The sequence below is a fragment of the Gymnogyps californianus genome, chromosome 16 (assembly GCF_018139145.2).
Source record: "Gymnogyps californianus isolate 813 chromosome 16, ASM1813914v2, whole genome shotgun sequence".
NCBI classification, from domain to species: Eukaryota; Metazoa; Chordata; class Aves; order Accipitriformes; family Cathartidae; genus Gymnogyps; species Gymnogyps californianus.
This window is the reverse complement of record NC_059486.1, coordinates 8200084-8205334: the sequence shown is the minus strand read 5'-3', so window position 1 is coordinate 8205334 and position 5251 is coordinate 8200084.

The window sequence follows — 5251 nt, the reverse complement described above, 5'->3', positions numbered from 1 at the left end:
TTAATTAAAAAAGGAAAAAAAAAAAAGATATTCACTGAAGTTGTCTGTTTCTGTTTCTTCTGTGGCATATTCTCTCACCACAGAAATGGATGTATGGAACACTTGCTAATGCTTGGTCAAGCTATTAGTTATTTGAATGTTGAGATTTTACAACTAAATATCATCCTTGAACTTGTAGTAACTGAAAATGACATGAGTTTTTGTGTCATTCCAAGAAATTATCTCAAACTTTCTTAAAAGCATCAGATGATATCACCAAGGGTCATCAGTACAGGATTTATAATGAATGATAAAAACGAAAAACTTTTAAATAGAATTCATTTTTGTCAACAAGATGACTTCAAGATGCTAGTAAATAAAAAAGTTTACTACTTTTGAAAAAGTGGATACTATTTTAATTTCTTGCAACACCATAAACACTGAAGTGACAAGCGTTACACCACTATTGATTTAACAGCAGGCTAGAGAACATGATTGTCATATTGTGTTCATCTTTATAATGATCTAATTTGTATAAACGATAAGATTTCAAATGGCTACTATTAATAGAACTTTTTCTGAATAGAACTTTCCCTTGCTGTGTAAATAGAACGGGGCACAGACAAGTCCTCCTATCTGAGGTGCAAGACAGTGATGCCAGAGTTAAGCTTCAAATTGCAGTTTAGCATCCTAGGATTTTTGTGCTGCTGCCATTCCCATACTTGAGGCTGGATATCCTTTAACGTTGTAGCTAATCTATATTGCTGTTCTTAAACCAGCTGTCACTTGATCTTCAGACTAAATTTAAGAGAAATTCAAACTCGGGTTAAGTAATGTAAAAGTGAAAATGCTGTGGTGTTCTGTACGCCATAAAGATGAGCTGATAGACCTTAAAACTTGTAATGGTTTTGGCTTGCCCTGCACTTACATTGGTGGATTTAAGTGTTTTATACTCCATTATGTCAACAAATGACTTGTAACTAATTTAGTTTGAGGAAGCTGCTGATTTTGGATTTATGCCCTATCAAGCGATCAGTTCTGGCACAGCATAAGCTCTTCTGAGCACTTTCTCTGTAAAGAATAAAGAAAGATGGTAGCATGACTGGGAGAAAGAGAATACAATATATGGCCTTTTGCAGCTAGAATAGCTGACAACATACTAATCTCAACAGTCAGTGTTAATCTGAGAGCCCTCAGTGTGTCTCGAGTATTTGAATCAGAAACTGTGTAGGATAATTTGTCTTTAAGCTCTGATACTGTTTTCCTTGAATTAAATAGAAAAATCTTGGTATTTGACACTCAAAGATCAGTCATTAGTTCATTCATTCTGCAAACAAAATACATCCATTTTCTATCAATTTCTAGTCTTCAGCAGAACTGTGTAGTGCTGATGGCTTAGCCTACAGCAAGAGCTTAGGGAAATAAGTTGATTCAAGTAAAAGGAGTTAGGCATTTGAGAAAAGAATGCTCAATTCTAAATTATGCTCTGAAAATCTGGTTTCTTATGGGCTCTTAGAAATTTCTGCTGGAAGGGGGTCTTATTTTGTACAGTCTGCCCTCTAAAAGTAAACCAACAGTCCCTGTGTTACTGGAAATCAGGAAGAGGATCTCTTGATTTTAAAAAGAACGTGTGGAGATTTTGCATTTTTTCCACCTATTTTATCTAACATTCTTTCTGCATGATGTTTGGGAGCTGAAATACCACTTACACAATTCCAAGGAATAACTTCTGAAGAAAACTAATTATACTATTTCCCACAGCAATGCTTAATATGCAAAGATTGCTTCTAAATCTGCTTTTCAGGTCATCCTTCTTTTCTTCACACTTCACCATTTTGACTTTCAATGAGGTAATTTCACCCTTAAGCTCATTAGTTTCCAAAGGAAATGAATTATAAAAAATGCTAAGTGTGCCATATGAGGTTTAACATCAAAGACATTTCTAGACAGACCATGAATATATGTTGAAGCTATATTTGGTCTCTGTTGGGTATTCTTTTCAGTGCTGCTGAGTTTCAGTTGCTTGCTTTCGTTAGGTCAGTGTTGGCTTAGGACTTATCTTTCTCTCCTTGCAATCCAAATTAATCTTTAATTCTTTAGAATAAAATCTAGTAACTGACTGGACTAGTTGTGTCAAATGTGGTTTGTGATTGCTCGTGTGCCCTTCTCATGGAAAAAAAAAACCCACCCAAACAGTTACGAGTAGGATGCTTTGTAACCAACTGCCTTTAAAGAAAAGTTAGATTTCTGAAAGGAAACCTCAGTTCATGTTTCTGCTAAGAAGTTATAAATGGATTTTTCTTGCTGAATGCTACTCTGAATCCTCAAAGTTAGGATGCATTAGCTGCACGTTAAATCTTTTGGATTGTTTTCCCATTGAGCCTCCATTCTCAACCATTTTAACTGCCTGACCGTAAGAAACCTAGCACACAGGATTCTTGTCAGCTTGTATAGCTTCAAGCTTCTATTTTGAAGCTCTGTTTCAACAATGAAAAAATAGGGAATGCCCATGTATTTTTGTCCTATTCAATCTACCTAATATATTGGCTAGAGGGATTGCCTAGTATATTCCAGAATAATTAATTTTTTAAAAAAGTGAACATTATTCAAATCCAGTTTTACTGAAAAGAATACTCCTTCTGTTTGTTAGCTCCATAACATTTTTGGACATTTTTTCCCATGCAATTGTGATTGAAATTATTTTCCTCCTCTTCAGCAAGTGTTTAGCATACTTATCCCATTTGCTGCTTAGTTACAGTATGCAAAATAGCGCAGTAAACTGACTGCATTACCACAAAGGTAAAACTGAATCCCAAGCCCATGCATGAGTTGTGAGGTTTTCTGTCATTAAAAAGTGGCAGCATAGCTCTCATAAGTAATATAGCTGTTAGAAACAAAATAAATGCCGTAAGTAATACTATTTAAAAACTAATCCTAGTCAATATTTACAGCTGAGAGTATTAGAGCACTTTATTCCACCCGGAGCTTTCAGAATTTCTTAAATTTGTGCTATGACTTTTTTGAAGAGTATGGGTGGAAGCTGTTTCTGTTCCTGGGGGGAAAAAAAGAGGAGAATTTCAAAACAGTTCCTTTAGCTGTAAGAGGAAGAAAATATTTTATAAATTCTTTGGAGGTACAAAATAAAACACAAATACCTCTTTAGCAGTTAATTTTAGTGATCCGCCTAAAAAAGTTAGAAACTTCAAAAGGCAAGTCAGAAACCTAAGCTGAAGTCTCCCATATGTTTTACTCCTGGCTCTTCAGGGCTGACCAAGAGCGAGGGGATGGTCTTCGTGTACCTGCAACATGCCCCGGTTAGGCGTTAGGCTTCAGTATCTTCTAGTGGCAGAAGACATCACCTTTGAATAGTTTGGTATATCAGCCACATCTGTTCTGAGAATAAGCAGCATTGTTCAATATTGCCTATTCTTCAAGAGGAGGGCCTCTCTCAACATATATATGTATATAGTCCGTGCTGAACATACGATATCTGGTCTAGTGTCTCATGTATAATTGGCTATGTACTGCTACAGCAGGCAATGATCGAAGAGGTACGCAGCGTTAAGATAAGCAGTATAGGGAAGGAAATCTAGACTCCCACAGAAACCAGCCTCTGGCAGCAGTCTTCACAGGTTTAGAAAAACCTGTTCTTTGGTTACACAGATAGGCAGTAGAGGAAGTCAGTGTCAACAACCACCTCGTTATCTCGCTAGGTTACTGAGGAGAAATCAAAGAGGATCAAATCCTCGGGTGTTTGCTGACTGAATGATGCAGCAGCTTTTGTGCTCTTTGCATTGCAGCAACTGCTAGGGAGGTTGCTGTACTGGTGTACACCACGCAATGTACTGGTGCTCTGAGGCAATGCCCAGACTAAGATAACTTAGTCTTTCGGCAAAATAAACAAAATAAGTGTCATTACATTGTAGAAATGGATAGTTAAACATGCTTTTATTGAAAAAGCCACTTTTTCCAGCCCTTCAAATGTAGCTATTGTCAATAACTGAACACAAGTACTTTCCAAAAGTAGATTTTTATACTTTAATCTTTAGAAATGTAGTAAGTAACAGAACATTGACTCTGAATTACAATGTATATGAATTTAATGCAGTGGAAGTTATTATTAGAGTACTGAAGACTTCTAAATATTTTCTTAAATCATAAATATATTAACTCTTCCCTTTGAATCATGTAGCATTAATTTAAACACAACAACAACAACAAAAAAAAAACCAACAGAAAAAAAAACGCAACTTGGAGCCAGATTTTTGTGCCTCAAAACTACTCAACACAGTCTGGTAGTAACAAATGTGGAGGCTTGTTTGCTGTTCATGTTTGAGACCACTGCTAAAGGGCATATATGTTTCTGCTTCCACTGCTACCAGATGCAAGGCTTCTATGTCTACGTAGACACGTAAACACACACATAAAATATAAGGCAAAACCTACAATCTTGTGTTGCATATCTTAGACATTAATAGGTGGCAAATGGAAGCTGTAATAGCAGGTGAAATCATAAATAATTCAGTTAAATATTTCAGGAATCAGACTTAAATGCCTTCACATAGAAGGATTAAGATAACTCGATGCGCACTGTAGCTAATATAGGGGAAGACTTGTACAGAAGGTTTCTTTCTGACACCTGTTTTATGACATACTATTGCTTTAAAACAATGTGCTGTGTCAGCTGCAAAATACAGCTTCATAGGGAATTTCTTTCATTTAAGAAAGCAAAATAATTCTAAGCTGTGGGCTGAACATGCAGGAGTCTCTTGCAAAGAGGAAAATATCACCAGGAGGCAATTAAAATACTGATGGGGTTATTAAAGGCAATAGGACCAGCAGGCTTCCCTTTGGTTCAGTGTTCCATTGAATGCCCTGGATTTGTAATGAGGGAGGCACGGCCACTTAGTAGTTCATTTCTAAAGCAAGTGAGCACTCAAAGTTTGCCCCACTTAATTTTATCTTTTAAGTCTTGCCTGCTAAAGGAAGGGAAATAGTTCTCTAGTCAATGTGCGTTACCAGCAATAAATAGCTGGTGGATATAGGATCAGAGCAGCTGCAAATATCCAAGTGTTGGATGCTGAAGACTATTCCTAGTATTTCAGTGTTTTTGTACACATGCTCCTGTTGCCATGAGGAGTCACTTAAAAATGTAGTGGACTGAGGTGTTTTAAGCCTATGTAGATCTAACAAAGATAAAGCTACATCAGACTTTTATAGAACTAGCATCCAGTATTGGGTTGCTCAGCTTGTCTGTACACTTCTCCAAAGA